Raw genomic sequence first — 27,331 nt, forward strand, 5'->3', positions numbered from 1 at the left:
AAAAAAAAAAAAATAAAAAACAATGAAGTACTTTAAAAAAAAAAAAAAAAAAGAAGTTTTGTGTTAGATGATTTCACCCAACTGTAGGCTAATGTAAGTGTTCTAGTCACACTTAAGGTAGGCTGGGCTGAGCTGGAATCCTCTGGATATTAGACGTATTCAATGTGTTTTTTTGATTTGTAATCTTCACAGCTTGCTATGGATTTATTTGGCCATAACCCCAGACTTAGTCAAGCAGCATCTGTAATGGAATGTCAAGTCAATGGAGAGGTGGTGCTGTGTATCCAAACTTAAGGGGGAAAATATTAGGAAATGATTCACTGTACCAAATAAAGTATGTTCCATGTGCTAACACGAACTCTTCACACCATTAAAATAATAAGCATATAACTAAAGGTTCTATAAATTAAAAAGGCACTACAGTATGCTGGAAGGACGTGGAAAGCCTGGGTCAAGCCACTGGAATCTGGCATCTGTGAGCATCTGGCCTGAAAGACAGGAGGATTTTGATACAGAGGTGCACGTGCTACTTAGCCATGAACTTGAAGGCATGGGAATGTTTCCCTAACACATGTACAGAAGCAGAAAGAACATACCTTCAGGGTTCTCAGTGTGCCCAGTGGAAGGAAAATGACATCGTGTTGAAAAAGATATGATTGAATAATTCATTCTCCCTATACTAACTGTGTTCTTGTTTTCTGGAGGTAACATTAATAGTACTGTTTCCCAAGAGCTTAGACACAGATTAGGTGTTATAGATAAGAGGCATTTGTTCTTTCTTCTAAGGCAGAGATCTAGAACTGTTTTGGTCCTGTTTTGCCATGCTAATTTTACAGATATATAAAGAACCAATTTGATGGTTCATTTGCTCATGCATAACTAAAAAGAACCAATGGAAAAGAGAAATCCTAAAAATAAATAAGTTAAATGATGACACTTATTTAGTGTTTGTGAGGTGAAGCACATATAATTCAGAGCCACTATGTCTACTTAAGGACTATGTTTATATTTTATAAAACCATCTGAATCGCTTAGAAGTAGAGAAAGTGCCTCAGCCTATTTCCGTCCTACGTAGAAAGACATAGAATCATTTGTAGATCATCATATGGTTCTACATCTATGTTCGTGATTTGTAAACATTCATATCCATCATTTAAATGTTCTCACATAGGGAGGTCTTAACGGATTGTTATATGGGAAGAAGTTTTTCTGTCTCAGATAGATGTATAATTTTTTAATAAAATAATTTCCAGAAGGATAAGCCATGAATTAAGAAAATGCCAGTTTCTGAATGGTAAGGAGTTTTTGATACCCCTACAAGTGAGGAAGCATTTATACATTCTTTCATTTTTCTCCCTAAATATTCATGGAACACTAGCTATTCGCTTAAACCCTGCAACAAGGCTAGGGGCATACATATGAATAAAACATGGCATCCCACAGCTTGGGAGAATAGGCTGGCATTGCCAGTAATTCCACGAGGGCAATTGCTATAAATTAAGCATTTGCAAAGTTCATAGAGAATGGGGAAAATAATTCCACTCAGGGATCCAGGGAAGAACAGTAGAGGAAGAACTATTGAGCAGGCTCTGAGAGGGTGTGTTCATCTGGCCAGGGGGAGAAGGGGAGGAGGACTATTTCAGGCAGACAAAGGATTTTAACAACCAAAATCTATAATAGGCTAACAAAATTGGAGATTGAAAAAAAAATGATGTTGTGTACTATAAAAGTTGCATGGTAGTCCCTATGTCATGATAGTTCCAAACTTTAAAAATCTTAGATCTTTAGATTGATTCTTTTGCAAATTTTTAAGTCCTCATTTTGACATGTTTGCGTCAAACGAGTTAAAATAAAAAGTTGCCCGATGAAAGGATATGTTGTTCACAGAATAGTTAGAGTTACCAAGCCCAACAGCAAGGATGTGAAACAACTGGAGCTCTCATAACTTGAGATGACAAAATTAAATCCATGCCTGGCCCAGCATTTCAACGCCTAGATGTACATACAAGAGAAATGAGTGCACATGTCTACCAAAAGGCATTTATAAAAATGTGTGCATATGTTTTATTTATAATAGCCCCAAACTGGAAACTGCCTAGTTCCCATCAAGAGGAGAATGGATTAACAAATTATGGCATATTCATGCACCACAGAACTACTCAGACGTCAAAAAGAATGAACTACTTGTTATACACAAGACATGTTGAGTCTTCAAAATATTATGCTAAGTAAAAGAAGCTCTAAACAAAAGAATGCATATGATTTCTATTTATTTGAAGATCAAGAACAGGAAAACGAATGTCTGACAAGACAGAATGGCAGTATTTATTGGGAGTGGGAATGAGAAAACTTTCTGGAATGACAAGTCTTTCTATATCTTAACTGGAAATATTAAGTAAATATTACCAGCCTAAAAGATTATTTTATCTTAACTGCATATAAAAACTAAAAGATTTTAAAGTCATATAAATAAGAGTGATGACAATTACTTGGGTAGGATTTTCATACTTGCAGAGGTGAGCTGAAGCTGCAGGTCCCAGGTGTAGCAAAAAGACTCAAATAGTTTCCCCTTTTGGAACAAGAATCGGGAAACCATGACATTATCATGGGCATATAACAGATAACATTTCTTCCCACTATTTTGTGCTGCTGAAAATGGAACTGGGCATGGTTACCCATGACTAGAAAAGAGTTACCCACAAGGGAGGAAAACAGACTGTGCCCTTCATTTTACACTAATCTTTATTGGGTTACCCACAATTCAAAAACTTACTTAATAACAGCAGAATGCCTTAGATCCCAGGCAAAGCAACAATGAATCAACTCCAGGATAGATTTGGGACTCTCTTAGAAGAAAAAATACCTTTACAAAACAGGAAGATAATTAAAAACAAGAAACATATGAAGAAGGCAAACTCCTGAAAATATTCCATAGACGCAACAAATTGAAGAATCAAACCCCCCAAATGTAGAAATAATGGAGCATTCCAAAGGGGACTTCAAAATAACATTTTAAAAATATATAAGGTGGAGGGAAAGGGAGAGAAAAGGGAAATTGCATGGAAATGGAAGGAGACCCTCATTGTTATACAAAATTACATATAAGAGGTTGTGAGGGGAATGGGAAAATAAACAAGGAGAGAAATGAATTACAGTAGATGGGGTAGAGAGAGAAGATGGGAGGGGAGGGGAGGGGGGATAGTAGAGGATAGGAAAGGTAGCAGAATACAACAGTTACTAATATGGCATTATGTAAAAATGTGGATGTGTAACCGATGTGATTCTGCAATCTGTATTTGGGGTAAAAATGGGAGTTCATAACCCACTTGAATCTAATGTATGAAATATGATATGTCAAGAGCTTTGTAATGTTTTGAACAACCAATAAAACAAGAAAAAATATATATAAGGTGATAAAGGAATATCAATTTAAAGCCAAATTTGAAGTGAAAATGAGTGATAATATCCATTGTTGGTATCTTAATAAGACTTCTGGCAGTCTTTTGCATAATCAGTTGGTCAGTGTTGCCTAAAACTGAATCTCATGTTTCCTTCTACCCCAGTCTGATTCCTGAAACCACAGGGCAATTTAAACCTTAGCATTGAAAGTTACATTCTATGGTTTTCTTTTTTACCAGAGCATTGCTTATAAGAAGAAAAAAGAGAAATTATGATGAATACTTGTCAGTGATGGAATGGCTGAATGAAATATGCTGCATACATGCATGAGCTAATAGACAGTGGTTAGAAGTAAAGACTTGGTTGGAGATGAGTTGACTTGGTAGGATTTCCATGATGTGTTTCCAAGAGAAAAAAAAATGGCATAAAAGTTGATGTAATATCTAATTTTTCCTGAGAAACATTGAACAAATTAAAAACCTCTGTATTTATTCATTTTATTGTTTCATGATATGAGAATGTAATATAGAAGGAAACATAATGGAGTGATTCTGTTGGTCTATACAAATGTGAGATAGGGTTGGGTCAAGCAAGGAAAAAAATGTTAAACACACACTTAAAAATGCATTGTTCTCTGAATGTGGCAAGCATTTTTTAATCAGGTCTGTGGGAAATTATACACTCAATCAATCTGACATGTATGAGCGTATATGTGTATAAAAAAGAGAGGGAGAAAGAAATAAGGAGTGACAAGCAAGAATGATAAAAGAGTATGTGGAAATAATTAATAAAACTAAACAAAGTTAAAAAAAATGTAGGAGTAATTTGTCTTTAAAGAATGAATGTCGTCGTGCACACAATAATCCCAACAGTTTGGGAGGCTGAGGCAGGAGACTAGCAAATTCAAAACCAACCTCAGCAACTTGGCAAGGCCCTAAGCAACTTAGTGGGACCCTGTCTCAAAATGAAAGATAAAAATGGCTAAGTATATAACTCAATTGTTATATGCTCCTGGGCTTAATCCCTAGTAAACACAAAAACAAACCACAACAAAGAATGTAGCAGCCAGGCATAGTGGCATATGCCCTGAGGTTCCACCTTTTGGGGTGGCAGGATCACTTGAGCCTAGAAGTTGGAGACCAGCCTAAGCAACACAGCATGATCCTGGCTCAGAAAAGAAAGGGAAAGGAGTAGAAGGGAGGGGTGGGAGGGGAACTCTGAAACAGGAAAAAAAATGCTGTTCTTGGTGTTCCCATAGAACTAAAAATCAGCACAAAGGGTCAATACCCTGTCCTTTCAGTCCTTACTCCCTCTGGTCTAAGCTGGACATCACTTGGGCAAACTCTACCAAAGCCCCTCTTCACAGATCTGTAATCTCCATTATCTCCAACACAGAGCAGGCAAGGCAAGGCTGAGAGACAAGAGGAACCCAAGGGAGACAGAACTCTAAACCAAAAGCCAATGAAAGGAAAAAAAGAAAATCACAATGGCAAATTTAGTAAGTAATAATCTAAGAACAGTGATAGGAGTTGGGGATGTGGCTCAAGCGGTTTAGTAAGTAATAACCTAAAAACAATGATAGGGGCTGGGGATGTGGCTCAAGCGGCAACGCGCTCACGTGGCATGAGCAGGGCGCTGGGTTCAATCAGCACCACATAAAAATAAAATAAAGATGTTGTGTCCACCAAAAACTGAAAAATAAATATTAGAAAATTCTCTCTCTCTCTCTCTCTCTCTCTTCTCTCTCTCTTTCTCTCTCTCTCCCCTCTCTCTCTTTAAAAAATAAATAAATAAAAATAAAAACAATGATAGAAGGAAAGGAGGTTTTGTGTATGCTTGGAATCATGTTATCAGGAAAATAATTGCTAACAATTACTTGACAGTTTAGAGGAAAGTTAAGCTACAAAAACTTATCTGTCCTTTTGGAGAAGAGACTAGAAATACTATTTAACTTTAGTTAACTATCTAACTATTAGAAAATTTAAGGGCAGCCATCAACAGAATATACACAGATCATTTAATGACTACTAGTAAAGGGAGTACAAGAAATTACCACCAAGTATTGAAGAAAGTGGGGGAAGAGGAACAGCTGTGGCTATATGTTCCCCAAACAAATATAAAGATCACAAAAGTAAATCCAAAGAGACCATTTGTCACAATGAATCTAAAAGTTTAATCCTCCTAAACAAAATACCTTTAAAATGTCCTCAACAAAATCTATTTGTTTCCTCAAAAATGTATACCATTACAAATAGTAACAATAAGACCTTGTCAAATATGTCCACACCAATATAAGACCATATCAAATCAAATAAAAAATAAGTCAAAATATCAAAGAAGTCCACACTGTTTCCGCTAAAAATAAAAAAGGGCACTCTAAATCCATGCACATTCCAATGGGAAGACCCAGCATTTTCTTCCCTTGGTGAAATGGGTTGTGTTAAATGGCACTCCAGCAACTGACTAGGCACATGAGGTGAACCCAAGGAAGAAGCCACCAGGCACGGGGGACAGAAATTCAGAGGGAACTGAGACTCTCATGAGCATATAAGTGCTGCACCAGGCCTGAGCTGCTGCCTGCTGACTTTGTGACATGAAAGAAAACTCAGTTTAAGCCTGTTTTTTGTAGACAAGCCTAATCCTCACTGGTATTATTCAATAAATAATACCAAGAAAATTGGGTTTCCATATGGAAACAAATTAAATTAGATCTCTGCATCACAGTATAAGCAAAAATACATCCCAGGTGGTTTAGAACTCTAAATGTGAAAAATAGGTAATTGAATATGTAAGAATCTATGGCTTATGGAGTGAAAATTTCTTTGAGATAGAAAATAAAAGATATAGAGGAAAAATTACCATATAACATATCTACAGTAAGATACAATAAAAACCATGAAGATAAAATTTGGAATCCAAATAAATAAAATTGTAAGTTAATAAAGAAACACTATTTGAGAAGCAAGAATTAAACCAGAAATGTTGATGAAAGAATTATATGAAAAAGTATTCAACCTTAGTCACTGTTTAAAACTACTGAAGATAAGGGCTGGGATTGTGGCTCAACAGCAGAGCACTTGCCAGCACATGTAAGGCCCTGGGTTCGAGCCTCAGCACCACATAAAGATAAATAAATAAAATAAAGGTATTGTGTCCAACTACAACTAAAAAATAAATATTAAAAAAACTGAAGATAGATAATTCTGACCCATTCTTTTGAAAAAAAGAAAAATTTGAGAGGGTAACAACTTATCTTGGTCTCTTTAGGTTCCTACAACAAGGTATCATAAATGGAGTGAATTATAAATAACAATAAATATTGCTTAGAATTCTGGAGGCTAGAAGTCCAAGATCAAGGCTCTGGCTCACAGGAGGTCTGGTGAGGATCTACCCACTCGCTGATTCTTCTTCTTCTTCTTCCTGTGTTCACCTTGTGGTGGGGGGGGAATGAGGTCCCCAGACCTATATTATGAGGGGTCTAACCCCATCAGGATGGCTCCACCTCATGACCTAATCATTTCCAAAAGGCCCTACCTTCTAATGCCATCACCTAGGAGTTAGGATATCCACATGAATTTGTTCAGAGCAGGGGGCGGAGGGGGGGTGCTGCAAACATTCAGACCATGGGTCAGATGAGGGAAACCATGTTACACACAGCTGGCATGAGCATGAATTGGAAGGACTACTTTGGAAAAAAAGTTTGACCATAGATTTAAAAACTGTTAATGGGTATAGGCAGGCAATTTGCAGTAATTATGAATTTTTGCTTCTGGATGGAATAGCCCTCATGGATTTTGTATAAGGAAATTGAAACATGTATATTTATTAAATTATTGTTTTTAATAACCTTATAAAGTTAGAAACAGATTAAATAGTGGCTATGAAGAAAAGAATGAATAATTTAAGTATGATACATTCATATACTGTCCTACTACAGAACATTCTATTTATGTCAAATGGAGAAATGTCAGAAGACATAAACAATAGTGTTCTATTACTATTACTGAATAACACAGAGTAGGTAATTCATAAAGAAAAGAGGTATATTTAGATCACAGTTCTGGAGCTCCAAGAGCATGGCATCAGCATCTGCTTGGCATCAGGTGAGGATGTTTCTGCCAGGTCATGGCATGTCAAAGGGCATCATATGATGAGTCAGAGCAACTATGGAAAGGGGAGCTCAATTTTATTTTAAAAAAAGCCACTCAAAAGATAACCCATTAATCCATGACTTCATTAAACCATTTAAAAATGAGTGGATTAACCCATTTGCCTCTTAATGATCCCACAACATAATGCTATGATAGGGATTAAATTTTAACATGTACTTTGGCAGAAACACTAGAATTTTAGCAAACAATTTTAACATATTATATTTGTTTAATATAAAAATCAAACCAAAATCAATTCATTTTATTTTTGGAGTGTGTGTGTGTTTAATGAAGGCATAGTGGACACAACATATTTTGATAGATGTTTTCCTGGGAAACAGGAAAGAATGGGGCAAGAGTTGATGGGCAGAGGAGATCCTTGTTCTGTGTATTATAGCCAAGATTCTTAAAAAGCAAAACTAAAAACATGTACACACACACACACACACACACACGTTAGAAACCAATAACACACACACACCTGTTAGAAACTAATACAGTGATAGGATTTAGCCCCCTTCTTTCCTTCCTTTCATTTCCCTTTGTCTTTTTTCTTTTCTGGAACTTATAAACTCACTGTAAAAATGCCAAGATGACACTGGCCTGCCACAGGTTAGGACTCACGAGTTATAACCACTGAGCAGTGATGAGACACAGTGAGTCTCCTGTCCCGTGGGTCCATCCTTTTCCAACTTCCCCACAGTTTCCTGCAGCTCTTCCGAATTCTGAATGGACAGAAAACATCAGAGCCACCCTGGGTTGTCCTTCTTTGTAGGGAGGGAGTTGAATTCCTCAAATTAACTATTTCCCAAGGAAATACATTTCAGATTGTACAGAAATGTTGTTGAAATAGTTTTATCATTATAATATGGTTTCAAACAGGTAAAAACAAGTTTTCAAAACTGGACTGTTAACTGTTTATGATATTGTTTCTGTGGGGAAAAAAGAAGAGTTTCCCACATAAATAATGAGATAGAAGTAAAAATCATTTGGATCTGGATCCATTCACAAGGTGTGTTCCCTGTGCTGAGATAGAGATACCAAGGAAAGGCTTTGTCCCTGGCCTGTGGCTTGACATTCGTTTGCATGATTATTCCACTAGTGACCAGAGGTAGGGGATGCTTCTGGCGACCACTTCACCTTACTGACTCTCAAGTTCCTCCTTTATACAATGAGAGCAATTATAGATTGAGTAGCCCTTATCTGGAATGCTTGGGAGCAGAAGTGTTTCACGTTTTGTATTTTCAGAGTTTGGGATATTTGCATGTACAAAATGAGATCTCTTAAGAATGAGACCTAAGCCTAACACAAATGCTTTTTATGTTTCTTGTGCACTTACACACAGAATCTGAATGTAATTTATATAATATTTTAAATAATTTTATGCATAAAACCAAAAATTCATGGTGTGGCATTTTCTACTTGTGATATCATGACATTGCTCAGAAAGTTTTGGATTTTAGAACATTTTGAATTTCAATCCTTGGATTAAGGATACTCATATGTGATAGTCTTTGATAGGATCAGACAATAATTACATTGCTGAATATGTATTTTTAGTCCTTCAAACCATGTCTAAACATAGTAAGTACAGCAAAAAGCAGCTATTTATTGTTAGTATGAATGTTATTCCTCTTAGTATCTGTCTCCCCAGCTCCATGAGGAGTGGAATCATGCTCCAGTATGTCCTTGGCATCTATACAGTGTCTTACCAATTGTGGATGCTCAATGAGTAGTCTCTGAAAGGATGAATAGAGGAAATCAGTACTGGATTTTGCTGACACTTATTCTGTACTGGCAATGTGAATCTTTACAATATTTCTGGAAAACCACTTGGCAATGTGTGTCAAGTATTTAAAATGTTCAGAATTTGTTATGGCTTGGGGATTATATTTCTAGATGCTTATCCTAAGAAAATAAATCAGGATTTATATGGAAGGCTCTCTGGGCTACATAAGAACTTCAAAGGACCTGTCCTTTGAGTCATATAAGGAAGTCATGTCCCTATGAAGAATATGATACTGAAATGTATGGTCCAAGATGATGTGAAAACATTGGCAACTTTTCCTTTATGAGGAGTACTTATGGTTCCTTCGATGGAAAATAAATGAGCTTTTTGATCTTTCTGCCTGCCACTCTGTGGCTGATGAGTTTTGCCAAGTCACCTCATATCTACGAGCCTCAGTTTCCACATCAATAGTTGAGAAAACATTATCTGTCTCACAGTTCAAAAAATAATTAACAATATATGAGAGCTGTTTGAAGACCACAAACTTAGATATAAATATTATTCCCAAGTGGTGTTCAAGGAAGTGCTTTTGACATAATTCATATTTCAATGTAGTACTTCAATTAAATACCTAGTTGGGGCAACTCCATGAGTATTATCTGAGAGCAGCCCCTGGAAAGAGATCAAGAAAGAAGCTCCTTGATGCTTTTCAGGTGGCCTGCCACTTTATCCTATTTTAAGATGTTCCTTCCTCCTCCCTTTTTCCTGACAGCCTGTATCCGTATTCAATCATTACCTGTCAACACAGTTTTATTTGGTATGAATAAATATGGCATAATTAGCTTGGAAGCGATTCTTGTAATTACAGTTGTAGAGTTGCTTTATTTGCTCAGTCTTCGTGTCTAAAGAATGTGACACAACCTGCCAAGATGACTTAAAACACAAATTGGTGTGATCCTTTGGATGTGCTCGCAATCTTGTGGCTTTGCCCAATTTCTGTTGACAGGTCTTCAGGGTTCAAATACATTTAAGCCACGCTGATTCCTCAGAAGAGTCTGGGGGTGCAGAGCTTTCTACTTAATTGTCAACCTCTTCCAGAATTAGGGGCTGACACCCAGAGGGATGGGAAGAAAAGATGGCTCCCCCTGCATCCACCGCTGTGGTGTTGCAAGAGTCAAATGAGAAAAAAACGTCATCACAAGTTAAAAACACCTCTTCCCTGGCATGTAGTCAGTGCTCAGAAATACTCGTCAGTCACTGTTCACCTAGGCATCTTTTGCCTTCTATCTCTCTTTATGACCATCTTCATGATGAAAACCCAGACTCATGGATAGACAAAATGTGGTGTGTAATGGTTGTGATTTACCTGAGGAGGGTGGTAGATGGCAGAGAGTCCTGATCTGGGTATTATAGCCCTTCACAACTAGACCTGATTTCATATCCTGGACAGTCATTATCACTCTTCATTATTATTTGGAATGGATAGCTCTTCAAAGGCTCTGTCCTCATTTCCTCACCCTGCTGTGAGCACCTGCTGTGGCCATCTGATTCCTCTGCCCTTGAATTTGGACTAAACATCCTAGGAGCCTTTGAAGAATTATGTTATATTATTGGGTTCAGCATCCTATGTCCTTCAAGTTAGGGTTAGTGGTTGACTCTTTTCTTGATATGCTTTGATGATTAAGGATATTTTATTCAGCTTTCTCCTTCCATTGACTCAGAAGATAATGACATTTTTTAGTGATGGACCCTACTGTTTCAGTGTCCCCCACCCCCCGTCCTCCGCCCGACTTCCCACAGTTGCTATCAACCCAAGCTTCTGCCCACTGCCTGGACAACAGGAGGGCTTCTGTTTACTTTGCCTCCAAGTACATGGCACTGAATTAATGTCATTATTGGAAAATCAGTGACCAAGATCTGTTCACATATTCATGAGTTGTTGCTGCACCCCTCTATGCTCGTTTTGGGGTACTTCCTGCCTCAAGATTATACTCTTTTAGTAAAGTCTTGATGGTGATTAATTTTTGCAACACTTGTTCATCTGAACCTGTATTTCTCTTTCCTTCTTAAAGACTATATTTGCTCAATCTTTTCCTCTAGTTTGACTATTTTCTTTCACATATCTGAAAATACTTTACTCTCTTCTAACTTCCAGAGTTGAGCTTTGTTCTCAGTGTACTCTTGGATCCTTTGGAGGTAACTCAACCTTTTTTTTCTCTGACTGACATTAATACTTTATCTTGCCCAGAGCAAAGGCGCACGCCTGTAATCCCAATAGCCAAGGAGGCTGAGGCAGTAGGATCACGAGTTCAAAGGCAGCCTCAGCCAAAGCGAGGCACTAAGCAACTTAGTGAGACCCTGTCTCTAAATAAAATACAAGATAGGGTTGGGAACGTAGCTCAGTGGTCAAGTACCCCTTAGTTCAATCCGCGGTACCAAATAATAATAATAATAATAATAATAATAATAATGTATCTTTGTTCGTCTTCTTCAGCAGTTTGATAATGTTACTCCTAGCTGCACATTGTTATTATTTAAAAATTTTTCCTTTTGGTTTTTCTAAGGCTTGTTTTATCTGTGGCTTGTTGTCTTCATAAATTCTTTGCCAGAATCTTAAAAACAATGTCCATAGTCTATTTTTGCTTTTACTGATGGTATTGCACTTGATTTCTCAAAAGTTAGATCAGGAACCAACAACTATGTCTCACTGGTTAAATAAAACCAGCTGGCTATATTTGTAATTCTCTTTTTTTCTTTTGCAGTTCTGAGAATAAAACCAGAGTCGTGCATACTAGGTGAATGCTTTACTAACTGGGCTACATCCCCAGCCCTTTAAATAAAGTTTTATTGGAACACCTCTGCCCTTATTCATTTCTGTTTTGTGCATGACTTCTTTCTTTGAACCATGGCAGAACTGAGTTTTCCTCAGAATCCAAAAGCCTGGAATAGTTACCTTTTATCCCTTTACAGAAAGGTTTACCAGCACTTAGGTTAAATTTTTTTGCGATATCCTTTATATCTGTTACATGCTCTTCATAATTTCTAATCTTTTGTCACTTTGTGCTCTATTCTGGATATTTTTTTCTATTAAGTCTTTCTTTATAGTCTCCAGTTCTTTGCCTAAAAATTTTGTGTTTTACCTTCTTGAATATAGTGAGTGAATTGAATTTAAATACTGTGTCAGGTAATTCCAGAATGTGAAGCAATTATTTACTTCTCTCCTTAATATCTCATCTCATGTCTTATTGTCTCATCTCATTTTTAAATTAATATTTGCTAGATATTAATTTGCAAAAGTTTTTAGGAATAATGTGAGAATAAAGATACAGTCAAGCCAGGTGTGGTGGCAGATACCTGTAATGTCAACTACTCAGGAAACTGAGACAGGAGGATGGCAAGTTCAAGATCAACTTAGTGAGACCCTATCTCAAAATAAATGGAGGGAAGTAGCTTAATCACAGAGAGCTTCAGATTTAATCCTCAGTACTGAAAAACAAACAAACAAAAAGATGACATCATCTTAGCAGAGCAGATTTGTATGTACTATATACTGCTGTATGTACAGCAGGCTGAATCACCTGGTCAAGCTGAGCTTCAGTCCCAGGGAAGCCTGTTTACTTGTATTGAACTGTGAATAGTAAATAGGACTGCAGCAATTCAGGGTCCTGATCCAAAGCCAGTGGTGGTATGGACACTGCCCAGCCCCAAACTTTACTGGACTGTAGTTTTTGTGAAAATCACATCCTGGTATACAGTATGTCTTTCTAGTATTTTTTTTTCAATAGTTATTATTTTATGTAGGCCTTTTTCTATCTTTCTGAGTTTTTATTTTTAGAATTTCAGGTGCAGTCATTATTTTCAGTGGATAGTTTTCTCATTTCCTTTTCTATATACTAGTTTTGAACCTCAGAAAGTTGTTTGGTTTTCTGGGCATACAGTCTGATCAATGGCTTCCCAGTGTTTATTGAAGCAATTTCATCCTTCCATTTACATTTCTGTAGTTTGCAAGTTTAAAGAAAGCACTCACTGGTGAGAGGGGGCATCATTTTCTATTTCTTGATTTTAATAGAAATGGTTTTAGTGTGTCATCATTTAGAGTCATAACTCTTTAGATTTTGATAAGCAGTTTTTCTTTTATTAAAACATTTTTTCTGCCTTTATAATGTTTTTATTAACAGTGTCTGGCAAAATTTATCAAATGCCTTCTTTATTTTTTGTGTTGTAATGGTTTTTCTTTTATATGTATTGATACAAAGCATGCTGACAAATTTCTTAAACTGAACCACACTTACATTTCTCAGCATGTCATTTTGTATACAATACTGAATTCTTCATATGTATAATTTCCTCTTAAATTTTATGTCTGTATTTATAGATGAATTTGGATTTCTTTTAGGTTTTGGTATTAAAGTTTATCTGGCTTCATTTTATTACTGGGTTCAACCTCTAGCATTGCAAAATAAATGAATGAATAATACTAGGATTAAGGTTACAATAGTTCCCTCCTTATCCATAGTTTCACTTACCACAGATTTAGTTACCCACAGTCAACTGAGTTTTAAAAATAGTACATGAACAATTCCTGAAATAAATGAATGAAATTTAAACGTCATGCCATCCTGAGTAGCATGGTGAAATCTCCTACCATCCCACTCCATCCTCTTGCAATGTGAATCATTCTCTGTCCTGTGAGTCCATGCTGTATATGCTACCTACCTATGAGTCCCTTAATAACAGTCTTGGTTATCAGTTTGGTATCATGGTATCATAGGGTTAGCCTTTTCTATCTCTCTTCCTTCTTTTTCTTTTTAAATAACTTTTAAGTTGGAAACTTTCTAATTTTTAAGTTTTTTTTTTAAACTTTCAAGTAATCCTCATTTTCTTTAATAGTGGCTCCAAAGTGCAAAAGCAGTAACACTGGCAATTTTATTACATTGTATTTTTATGATTGTTTATCTGTAATTATTGTTGTTGGATTTTTTGCTATCTGATTTATAAGTCAGACTTTCTCAAAAATATGTGTGTATGTATAGGAAAAAATTACTTTATATGAGTTTGGTACTATCATGATTTCAGGCATACAATGGGGGTCTTGAAATGTGTTACCTGTGAATGAGGAGTGACTCCTGTGTATTAAATCCCATTGTCCATTTATCTGACTTTGAGTTTTCTTTAAGAGTAGACTTTTAACTCATCCTTTTTATGGCGATTGATCTATTCCATGTTTGACCTTTCTTTCATCCCTCTATCCATCCTCTGTGGTCTAAGATCTTGCTCAAAGTACGCAGTTCCTGGTTGTAGTTTATTTGGCCCAAGGGAACCAGTCTTGGTTCTACTTCTATTCAGCTGTCTTCAAACTGTGGGAGTTGCTGTGCTCTGGAGCTGAAGCTAAATTAGTTTTTTGGAGCTGGAGAGTCCATCTCAGGTACTTTGACCCCAACTTCCCAACTTGTCTGTTCCATTTACTTAACCAGCCAGTTGAGAGCTTTGGAGAGCTGCCTGCCTTGTTACTCCACGAATCTGACAATATAGCTGATGGGATTCTGAAAACACAAAAAGACAGTCTGAAACGATGTGAGGGGTAACTGGAAGTTTTGAGTAAGAGTGATTTAGTGGATTTATGGAAACTGATGATTAAACAGACAGCAGTTCAAGCACCTCTTACTTTCTTAGGCTAAAGGTACTATTGATGGGCACATCAGGTACTAGGAAGGTAAAAGTGCATTGTGCTAACAGACATGAGAGTTGTATTTAAGGTAGTGTGTTAATAAGATCCATTAGTAACTGCATTGAGGGTTTTTTTTAGTTGAAGGAAGTAATTAATGGACTTACGAATAATGGTTGTTATTCAATTCAACCTCAGAAAATGATACTGAATATGAAAAGAAGAATTTGATGTTATCCAATAAAGTAATGTTTGGCAAGTGTCAATGTTAGACTAAACAGGGGTTGATTGTGTATATCTCTAAGTTAAATACTACTGCATAATTGTTGAGTGACTTCTACAAGTGTTTTATTTGTAAGAAGGTTTTTTTTTTTCTTTAAAAGTGGGAAGACTCAAATTGCTATTTGCTTACTGTATTTCAAACTTTCACAAATAGTGAGGATGGGGGTTAAGAATATAATGTTGGATCAAATGTTCTAATAAAGACAAAAAAAATGGAAAGAAAAAAAAAGAGTGACTTAGTGGAAAGTCACCTGGGCCTACTCCACCTTCACCTGCACAAGAAAACTTCCTTTAACCTCTTCTTTCATGGTGTTAGTGGTTTGGGTCCTCTTAGGAAATAATTATGTGTTCTTAGACCCACAAAACATTTCTATATCTTCTTTGAGATTCTCTTATTTTTCTTACCTCTCATGCCTTGCTCATCTCAAATAAACCACCATGTTGTTATTTCAGAATATATTAATTTCCCCTAAAAGACTTGATTCCTAGTAGAATAAATACAACTGGCATTTGAAGGGCAGTTTCTCTTCGATAAATATTTATTGAAATCATTTTTTCACATAGTGAAAATGTTTACTTCAATAATTGGTCATTTATTCTTGTGCTATAAAACAGATATATTTCCAAAATTGAATTTGCAAATGTATATATAAACAATGAACAAATACTAAAATAAAATTCTCTATTATTTAGTAGACTCAATATCCAATTGGTTGACTAAGTTTTCCCTTTTCTAGGTTGAAATTTATCTTGAAAATAAATTGTTTTTCACTTTATTTTATAAGCCTGAGAGAAAATGAAAACAGCTTTTAGATAAGCATCCAGGTGCCATCTGCTTACTTACTTGTTGTGCACAGATTTTTTTGTTGTTGTTTTAGAAATTATTTTAAACACTGAATATAAATATTTAAGAATAGATTTACATGTGGTATAAAATTTGGGAACAAACTAATCAATCTTTTTTTTTAATTAATTTAACAGAAAACAAAACTAATAGAAGTAACCCTCTTCCCTTACATGGAAGTTGTCCAGATTTTGCAATGAATAATATCAATTCCTCAATTTTTTTTTCCTAAGCCTGCTCTTCTCATCCCATGTAACTTTGACACATACATTAAGGCAACAAAAAGTAGATTAGCAGAGGAGGAAAATATACCAGTGTTTCACATCAACATACCATTCACTGTCTTCAATTGGGTCGTCTCTTCTTTTTCCACATACATTCCATAATTTTAGATTGTCCTTATAAAAAGAAGTAGAAAGGAGAGAGAGCAACAGGAGGAAAAGAGAAAGAGGGAGAGACTCACATTATGTTGGATTCCTTGCAGGCTTTTCGCTTCCCCATCCCTAGACTTGTACTGAAAAGATCAATTTATAACCCAAAGCCACAAGAAAGCTGAGCAGGCCAGTGGGCACCAGCTACCAGGATGCTCTGTGGACTCAGATCATAATAAACTGCACTGGGCGGAGTGGTGCATGCCTGTGACCCAGTGACCTTAGAGCCCAAAGTAGGAGAATCATAAATTCAAGCCCAGCCTGGGCATGTTAGTGTAAGACTCTATCTCAAAAAAGAAAAAAAAGAGGGTGGGGGCTGGGAACTTAGAGCACTTGCGGAGCACGTACAAGGCCTTGCTGATCCCCAACACTACTAAAAGAATAAAAATAAAATGGGCTGGAGAGGTAGCTCAGTGATAGAGCACCAGTGGGCTCAATCCCCAGGATAATAATAATCTTAATCATATGTATAACCGTAATTATCTGCCAAGTAAAATAACTTCCATTTATCAAAAAATAGAAGAAATTTTTATAAAAATAAGATTGTACTCTCAAAATAAACATTAAAAGGAATTATATATCTGTGGAATTAGGCTTAAAATAGCAGGAAGACTAGGAAAGCCCGAGGCAAAATTAAAATGGCATTTGTCAATGTTTAAAGTGTATGCTGGGCAGTACTAGCTGCACCATAGGATTGGTGGAAAGAGTAGCTTACACATGTTCTTCCAATGCTGTGGGAAGGGCACAAGATGGAAAAACCAAAAAAGGGAAAAATGAACAGAGAAGGAGGAAAGAACATGAAATCTCACTGTCCTGCAGTGGCACTTCCTAAAGGGAACATCAGAACAGGTCACACAGATTGAATGAATTTCTTTTTAAAGTTCTCATTGAAAACTTTAAGTGCCTCCTCAAGTGTCAGTTAAGATCAAAGAAAACAATATAATTCATAGACGTACATTAGGAAATATTTGAACTTCTGGAAAAAAGAAAATACATATTCAATGAAGAAGCAAAAGTCATGCTGGCCTTGGATTTGTCCCCTGACATAAAAGAACAGAAGGCAGCAGAGAATAATGCCTTGTTAGCATGATGGTGGGAAAACGTTTTCATCCTGCGGAAGATGGACACCAGTAGGTGTGGGGACAACCAAATTAGGAGCAGGCTCCCAAGTAAGGAGAGTGTGGTGCATCTGAGAACTCTGAGCACCTGATTCAGTAGCACCGTAACTAGGTAAGTAGAGGAAAGGGCTCTTGGGGTGTCCTTTGAAGCCCAGTGCAAGGGCCTGTCCCCCTGGGTTTGGGAGGGATGAAGGGTCCTAGCTGCTTCATGAGGAGCTGCCGTCCACCATTGCAGGAAGGAAGGAAGAATGGGCAAAGACAGGCAGCGAGTGAGACTCGGGGAAACGAGACCTTTGGGCCCAGCCATGTAGACATCCTTGAGATTTCTAGCAGAAATTCCACTCATTTTAATACACTGCCTTACATATTTTGACTTGTAAATAAGGACAAACATAAATCAACTGAGTGTTCCAGAGGAGAAAAAAATCAAAAGTAACTTAGAGATTAGTAGCTAATGTAAACAAATGGAAAAATAATCAGAAAATACAAAACACAGAAAATTTGATGAACATAAAAATGACCAAACCAATAAATAAGGACTTTTATAAGCTAAATGAAGTAAAAGACTAAAAGCATCAATTTGTAAAATTAGGGAAAATAAGGAAGCTACAATAGTTGTAGAGCTAACTTTAAAATCGTAAGAGAAGTTTTATATAATAGTAACTTTTTTATTTATAAAATATTAAAACTTCAATTAAGTGGACTATTTTTTGGGTTTACTAAAAGTGTCTCAAAAGGCGAAATAGAAAAATTGAATGGTCTAAAATATGTATAAAAAATTGAAATGCTTTTTAAATAATTCAGTTGCAGAAAAGTTTTAATGGTGACTTTTTGGAAGTTTTTGAGAAGTAAATAATATTTCCTACTGAAAATTAGCACACAAAAGGTGGAAGTTTATCAATAAATTTCATGTTATTAGTATCATTCTAAACCACAACATGATTTTTTAAAAAATAGCTCTAGAAAGAAAAATAGAGTAAATTCTATTTACTGATATAAGAGCAAATTAACTATCAAAATAAATTCAGAAAGGTAATGTTGTGGGGCAGAAAACACACCAAGTCCCAGTTTTGTCCAAATTGAAGAGTATTTATCTGGTAGCTGGTGACAGCTCCCGCAGTACCCCTAACTGTCTCTGCAAGGAACAGCCTGGAGCCTCAATGTTTTAGGATATTTAAAGTCAAAAAGCACAAAAACCACATCCGGGTTTGACGTAGCTGCAAGCAAGCGGGTACAGAAGCTGAATTGGGCAGTTACCGAGACAGTGCAGTGGGTACACTGGTATTTCTCATGGGACTTTCCAGGTTAGCATAGCAGCAAGCAAGCAGAAGGGAAGTGGGTCAAAATGACCCTATTTCAGTACACGCTAGACAATAGTTACTAACATCTAGACAATCAATCTCTGACAAGGTATATTGCCAAAGAAAAATGGAAACCAAAGAGAACAATTTTACATTATATAAGAATTGCTATTTTGCTTTGCCAAGTATGCTAAGCTAGGTAACTATTAATGGGTACAGAGGTGGGGCTTTCCCATGGGAGAAGCGTTTCTTACATGATAAGGAGTCTCAGGGTAAAATGGGGTCTGTTTTGTCATTTCCCATCCATATAGCCTGGCCCATAACAAGTAATACTCCCTAAATATTTAGTATTTTTTTTCTTAACAACTTTTTAAACTACGAAGAATATCTGTTTCAACGTAACCTCACCTTAAGAGCAAAATACAACATATGTTTTTTAAGAAAACAATAAATTTTCTCATTTTATTCTGGAAGTTTTACCTAATCCAGTTATGTAAAGGTGTTGACATAGTATTCATGAGTGTTCACAAGAGTTTGAGAGGGTGTCTGTCATCATTTGGGATTAACTTTAAACGTGGCTAAATCATTGATTCATTAGTGAAGGTGCTTGGAGGCGTAGATCCTCAGGACCAGAAGGTGGCAATGGAGGTGTTGAGAAGCAGGTGGATGCTCATGATTCCAAAGGTGAATCTGGTGAGATGTGCTCACCCTTGGATGAGAAAGGGAAGAGGCCGAGGTACCTGCTGGTATAGTTAGGATCTAAACTGTCTTCCAAAAGCCCATGTGTAAAGGCTTGGTCCCCAGATTGACACTTTTAGGAGATGGTGAAACTTACAAGACCTAGTAAGAGGTCTTGGGTCTCAGAGGCAGAACCTCAAAGATATGGTGAGAATCAATCCCCTTCTACTCTCTGGTTTCTGGCCTCTATAAAGTGAGCAGGTTGTGCTACCACATACTTCTTGCCTTGATGAGCTGCTTTACTACAGGCCCAAATGGCCTAAAACCACGAGCCAAAATAACACTTTTCTCCTTATAAGTTTATTACTTTTAGGTATTTTGTCACAGTAATGGGTGGCTTCATCTTTTTCTATAGCTGGAAGATCTCAAAAAGACTGGATTTTCCCTATTTCTGACTTGATAACTTTGAGATGCCCGTTAGATATTTGAGTAGAGAGGTCAGTTTAGCAGTATGTGTAGGAGTCTGGGGATGGGGAAGAGGTTCTTGATGAACATGGCCTATAGGCACTTGATCTCATCCGAAGCCTCAAACGGGGGGAGTACAGATAAAGAAACATACCCACACTGAATTTAAGGCACCATGAACTGGGATGAAGGAAAAAAGGGACCTTGTAAAGTTGCTTTTCTATTCTGTTTATTGAAATTTTCTGTGTGCCTTTAAACTAATTTTAGTAAAAACCCCTTAAATATTAGACATTTGGGTGTACAAATGCAACCATGTTCCCCTGACCTCTATAACGTTAATTAAGCTTCCTATAGCTTCTAAGCCATCATTTAATGTGCCATTTGCTAAGTAATTAAAAAAGACATTACTACTTTTCAATTTTGATTCCAAATGGAGTTTTGTTTAAGTATTTCATTGGTGTGCTCTTTGGGATCTTAAGGTTTAAAATGTTTTTAACTCCTTATATTTTGAATTTCATTTGTTATTACAAAATGAATGTTTCTATTCATTTCTTTTTTAAGGTTGTAAACACCATTAAGATATAGTTTTCTAAAGGAAATTATGCATGAATTGAAATTTTTATTTTTTACATATGTTCCTTGAGAGCCACATTTTGGTGCTTCTTTGCCTTAACAAAAACATTTAGCCTAGAATAAATAGGGGAATAGATGCGCTGTAACTGCTGGACCTGGTAAGACTTCCCTCCCACTTTATATATTATGGATCCTCTGTTAGTTTGTCTGTGTCTTTTTACTTGCTTTTAACTTATTTGCTTTTGCCTATTTTTTTTTGTCTTTACCTTTTTTTCTAGGAGAATTTTAAATAATTATTTTTGCAGAAAAGTTATTTTTAACCATCCCAAATTCCTTTCTATCTTTCAATATAAAAATTATAAAATTCTTTATCAATGAGGGCTTGAATATTTTAAATTCAGGAATGACTTGTACTGGCTGTTGAGAAAACTTACTATGAGGATTTGGAGTTTTCCCCCTAATCTCAGTTCTACTTAAAAGAAGCTAGAATTGAGGTCCAGCTCTGACATAAACTTATTCGTCAAGTGGCTTTGTGTGAGATCTTAAAATCCATCGGCACCAATTTGACGAAAGGATCTTCTGCATCATTTGAAACATTTGAAATTGATTTGTTTCATGTGACCTCTGTGGATGAAAACAACATTTGCTAGTCATTAAGAATGACTGACAAAGATTTTGATATCATTTGGGACTTATTTATTTATTGACATTTATTTACTAATTGCAGTACTGGGGATGGAACCTAGGTGTGGTATACTATATAGAACTATATACCCAGTTCTTTTTTATTTTTAATTGTAAGACAAGGTCTTGCTAAGCTGACAAAGCTAGCCTCAAACTTGAAATCCTCCTGACTCAGCCTCCCAAGCTGCCAGGATTATAACTGTGTGCCACTGCACCCAGCTTTGGGACTAATTTTAAATGTGGTTACAATTGAAAGACTGAGATTGTAGCAGGCTTATGGAAGATTCAGGTAGCCTGACACTCGAGCTCACACCCTGACCAGGAAATGGCTCAAAAATTCATCTTGGATGAATGGATGGGTAGATGTTGGATGAATGGATGGGCGGGTGGATGGGTAGATGAAGCTAGGATGACAAATTGAACTGGTCAGGGTGGCATGGAGAGCTGGGAACATGCCTACAGGCTTTATGAGGAGTATTAATGAGGATAAAGTTCAAGTGAGATCAGATACAGAGGGAAGTTTGTCTTTTATCTCTGGTGGGTGCATTATAGATGACTATTCCTTCATTTGACCCATATCACATTCACTTCATGCTATGGTTTAGATGTGAGGTGTCCCTGAAAAGGTCATGTGTGAAACGATGCAAGAAAATTTAGAGGTGAAATGATCGAGTTATGAAAGCCTTAACCCAATCAGTGAATTAATTCTCTGATAGGAATTAACTGGGTGGTAAATACAGGCAGGTAGTATTTGACTAGAGGAGATGTTCATGGCAGAGGTGGTGGTGGGTGGGGTGTGCCTTTGGGGAATATATTTTGTTCTTAGTGAGCAGAGTTCTCTGTTTTCCTGGTGCCGTTTTCCCAGCTGCTTTTCTCCACCAAACACTTCTGCCATCATGTTCTCCCTCACCTCAGGCTCCAAGGAATGGAGCTGTCCATCTATGGACTGACACCTCTGAATCCATGAGCCCCAAATAAACTTTTCCTCACCTAAAATTGTTCTTGGCAGTTCTTGGTCACAGTGGCAAAATAGTTGACTAAACATTTCATAATAACGATGTTGTGCTTATTGAATATGTTAATAGAACTTGAAAAAGGAACATTTCCTGGAATCTGTTTTTCTGGAAGTTTTTCAGTTAACTAATTAGGCTTCTATCTTAAAGGTGAAATTTGATGAGGTCATAATATCACTGACTAACGCTGGGTCTAATCAACAAAAATGAGAAGATCTGATTTAAAGACAACATGATGTATTGCCATGTACTTGAGATTGTAGTGCTTTGGCTATGGGAGAACAGAGGAAGGAATGCATGAGAAGGCAGAAGGTGAGAGCAACGTCTTGGAGTTATGATGTTAAAATGGGTCAGAAGGAAAGGGGAGTGCCAGGAGCTGGATCCCAAGGCCAGTAGAAGACAGGAAAGAAGAGAAGCAGCAACAGGATTATGGTCCAGCACAATTTTGAGTGGCACACAACTGTCATCCCTGCAGGCTCTTTTTGATCTTCCGAGAGTAGACAGTTTACCCCCAGAAAGTCCTCAAGGCACCCACATTTGGCTTTTGGCAGTGATCATTAAAACTTGAAAACCAACTTACTCCAACTAAGTAACAAACTTGATTAGCACATTTTTGAATATTCTATTTGAATTCAAAACCTCTCAATTGGTCTTTAGCCAATAACAAATAGATGCTCCTGTGTATCATCATTCACAATTGAAATTTTGAAACAATGAGACCATCTGGCATGTTAGGTCATACGGAAAGTTTGAGAGACAAATACGTGTTTTGTAAAAGAAAGTCAAAATCTAATCCCAATTCCAATCTTGTGATGTTTCAGGGACGTCAGGGCTTTGAGTTTCCCATTTGAATGTTGAAGGAATCTGAAGGAAAGATCTTTAGGGCATAATATCTTGTGGTTTGAGTATTCTAAACCTTATTTTCCACCTAGCAGTTAACACTCATGCATCTCTTTTAGGAACTGACAAATAGCGGAACAAATAGCAAGGAAGAACTACATGAATAGCACAAATACAAAGTGATGTGTCATCCTAATAATTAATAGGACAATGGTATTTGCTATACACTTTGAAATTCCATTATTTTATAAATTATCTTCTCACTTAAATGCTGTAATATTAGGGAACATATTCAAAATTATGTTTAATTTATTTATGATTCAACTAGGCAGGAAACAAAAGAACTGGTTCAGAAGCAGGGATTTATATAGTCAGTTGAGAAAGGAATACATATGTAAACACGCTAAATTAGACTGCATGCTTTGTTATGACACATGTGAACATCCTGGTAGGACTGTGTAGCTGTGACACCTTGCCAGCTTCTGCGGTGTAACTTTGCATTTTCCAGGGCTGCTTTAGGTCTGTGCCTTCTGATTTGGGAGGTTTTGGCCAAATATGTAAGCGCAAAATGACAGATGCAGCTGGGGAAACTGTTTATTCATTCTCGGACTCAGGCACCAGAGGAACTCATTTTCTGGATGCAAAAAATGGTCGTCTGTTACAGAGGGGATCTTGGTTTTCTAGGGTACAATTGGGGTGGTTTGATCATTGGAACTTGTGGACGTGCCGTTTGGACAGTCAGGGGCTAGTTGTGTAAGTTAAAAGTTTAACTTGTTATGTTCAAATTCGGGACCCCCAAAAGACCACCAGAGACCAAGATCGAGGTAAGCAGCAAAGAGGTGTTTATTTCGAGCTAGCTGGGTCCTCCGAGCACAACAGCAACTGGTGACGCTGAGAGGCCCTGAGTACAGGGTTTGTAGCAGTTTTATACACTCTTTGGGGAAGACAGGGACTTCACATACATCATAGCATCTCTTAGTAAATTATCACACACACTGCGGGAAAATCATAAAACAACTCTAAAACATAATTAGCACATTCACTGGCTGGAACAAGTTGGGTAGGGGTGATTGGTTAGTACAAGAGGGGGATTCATTTGAACTGATTGGTTTAAGCCCTGAGGGTTGTACATGCTGAACTAGTGGTTTCCCAACACGTTGTCAACCACCATAAACTACTGGGAGGGTCATCTGGCATCCCAGGTATTTTCCCGGTCTCATGCTGATTGGTGGCTGCTAGGGGGTTGCTATGGATCCCCACCTAGCCTGACTGAGTCAACACCTGGCACAGCAGATATCTCCTGTTATTTGTAGATAAACAACTCAGCAGGGTGGGTATGGGCCGAGGAGTGCTCTGAGGGTCTTTCCAAGGACAAAGGTTATGCCCCCTTCCTTGGACAGGCTTTGCTCTGAGGTAGAGGCTGATTTTTCAAACTCAGGAGGGCAATTGTAAAAAAAAATAAAATAAAAATAAAAGGTTGTTACCTGGAGAGATGAGTACTTAAAATTTGCCCATTGTTTTTTCTTTCCCTGGGATTCAATATTTACTGGGTTTTTGGTTTAGGACCCATTTGCAAAGGCTGAAGGTCAAAGTCCAACATTCAGTATCTGCCTCCTGCTGTCAGGGCCCTTTGTTATTGGGAAAGAATTTACTAGGAGGTGAATGCTTGGCTAGTTTCCCCTCCCTCCTCCAGAGCTGCCTCCTCTCTCCGTTTTTCTTTGGGGCCGATGTGTGAGAATATTATTTTCCATAACTCTTCTAATATACTGTAACAATGAAATTATATTCCTGCATTCTACTCTTTGCCATGATGGAATAGAGTGTACAAGAGCAACTCTCCCATTGAGAACAATTTTAAAGAATGCATAGAATACAAACACATTGAAAAACCAAAACAATACAAAAAACTTCTTGTGTAGCCTTCTTCTAAAGGCAATCAACAAAGATTTCTGTGACTTCAAAAGGTGTGCAGATTTTTCCCACCTGCAAGCAAGCAATTAATTCTGCACCAAACACCAGCTGTGTGTCCCCCTTCATTCAGTTCAGTTCTGACCCTCTTTAACTGGAGATAGCATTGTTACAGGCCTGGTGCCCTCCTCACTTACCTTCAGGTACTTGAGACTGCTGGAAAGAATTCCAGTGAAACCCAGAGTAGTAAGCAAGTGTTTAGCAGGGTGAGCAGCGAGGGTAACATACAGTAGGGGAACTGCAAGGGCAGCTTTGAAGAGAGGATGGTCTGGTACTCACAGAGATGGAGTTGTTGGGGAAATTCAGTCCCCCTGTTTTTATCTCAGTTTATTACTAGGGGGGGTCTTGATGTTATAGTTATCAGGATGATTGGGGGTTGTGATATAGTTTCTATAATAAAGAAGTGTCCTGGAGACCATGACAACATAGTCTGGAAACTAGCTTTTATTAATTAAGGCTGGGGGAGGTTTTGATATACAAGACCCCCATTTTTCAGGTGCTTTTCTGTTAGTTAAGGCCCCCTGTGGTTTTTAGTTGCCCTTCATTTTCCTTTCTCCTACCCAACCATTCCTGGCTGACTAGCTACCTAATAACATCAGATCCTATTGTTGAGGTCTCAGTCCCCAAGACTCTTAAAATGTCAGTTGCAAGACCCTGGTGGTTTTACCTGTGCTTCTGACAGACCAAGTATACACTCAGGTCCTCGCTACCACTCTTCAGGCTTGATTAATATGCTGGAGTGGCTCTCAGAACTTGGGGAAACATGTTTACTGCTTTAATACAGAAGATATCACAAAGGATTCAGATGAAAAGATGAATTGGGTAAGAGATGTAGGATGGGGCTCAGAGCTTCTGTGGCCTCTCTGGGGCTCCTTGAATCTCATTCTTTTAGTGTTTTGTTTTGTTTTGTTTATGTGTGTGTGTTTATTGCTTTGTTTTGGGGTTGTGTGGGTGAAGCCTTCATTACATGAGTTGTATAAGTTATTACATCAAGTCACTGGCCATTAGTAATCAAAGTTCAGCTCCTCTTCATTCCCTTGATGTTGGGGGTGGTGGGCCCTCATCAAGTCCCAGCCCTCTAGTCTTGCCTCTGGCTTTCTACTGTCTAGCCCCCATCCTAAAGCTACCTGGGAGTTGCCAGCCATCTTTTAATTCTTTAGAATACAAAAAGACTCTATTCCTTTGACGAGTGTAGGGATTTTCAGAGTTGTGTGCTAGGAAATGGAGATGAACACCAGAAATAGATTTCAGAATCCCACTAGGTACCCGAGAAAAACTTCAAAGTCTACCTCTTAGAGAATGAGAGACACAGTGAGATAAGCCCCATACATTCAGCTCTCCATTTTCTTCCTGGGTATATGTGCCAATCCAGGGAGTAGGGAGTCGGCGTTAAGCTCAGAGCAAGAGCCTGAGTTAGCAGCACTTGGTACCACCGGTTACGGGTGATGAGCCCTGCTTCCCCACATGTTGAAGTATAACATTAGAGAAGCACGTGGAGGCAAGCATATAAAGCAGGGTTCACTTAAAAAGGAATAATACAGACTTCTCCTGGGAGGGTGAAGGGGGCCATATCCTGGTATCTCAAGAAGGGAGGGTGTTCTGCCTCTTTTATACATCCTAGACTTTCTTTGTTCTTCTGCCTTCTTCCTCCTGTCTCTCTCCTTCCTGCTGTGTGACTAGGCCCAGGAGATAGCCCAGGTGGGATGGCCAAAGGTGGGAATGTGCCTAGGAGTGCTCTGTGAGTCTTTCCAAGGACAAAGGTCATGTCCCTTCCTTGGATAGGCTTTGCTCTGAGGTAGAGGCTGGTTTTTCAGTAGATGGGCAGGGGGAAGGGCCAAATGGAGTGATCCAGGCAGAAACCAGCCCAGGAGACATTAATTAACAACTTTTACAACTCCCTGTGGGAAGGGGCAATTCCTGGGACAGGTTACCTTAGCAACAGGTTGGAGCCGGGGCAGTTTAGCTTGATAAGAGTGGAGGAAGGTATATCCACTTGATGATGGTTGATATATTCTATATATGTCAGTTAAGTCTAGGTTATTGATTGTGATATTGAGTTCTACAGTTTCTTTATTCAACTTTTGTTTGGAGGATCTGTCCAATGGTGAGAGAGGTGTGTTGAAGTCACCCATAATTATTGTGTTGTGGTCTATTTGATTCTTGAACTTGAGGAGAATTTGTTTTATGAAC

General features: G+C 37.6%; 1 protein-coding gene and 1 long non-coding RNA gene across 3 annotated transcripts in view; both read left to right on the forward strand.

The window, feature by feature from the left end:
• Positions 1 to 3,039, forward strand: part of LOC125611546 — a 5,703-nt gene extending 2,664 nt beyond the window's left edge. Inside the window, exon 3 of the long non-coding RNA XR_007341754.1 lies at positions 3,028 to 3,039. This is a non-coding gene — a long non-coding RNA (uncharacterized LOC125611546). The remainder of the gene's footprint in view (positions 1 to 3,027) is intronic.
• Vwc2 (von Willebrand factor C domain containing 2) overlaps positions 1 to 27,331 on the forward strand; it is a 170,176-nt gene that overhangs the window by 97,413 nt on the left and 45,432 nt on the right. The gene's annotated exons all lie outside the window — the stretch shown is intronic.

This window comes from Marmota marmota, unplaced genomic scaffold (genome assembly GCF_001458135.2).
Source record: "Marmota marmota marmota unplaced genomic scaffold, marMar, whole genome shotgun sequence".
In the NCBI taxonomy this organism is placed as follows: Eukaryota; Metazoa; Chordata; class Mammalia; order Rodentia; family Sciuridae; genus Marmota; species Marmota marmota.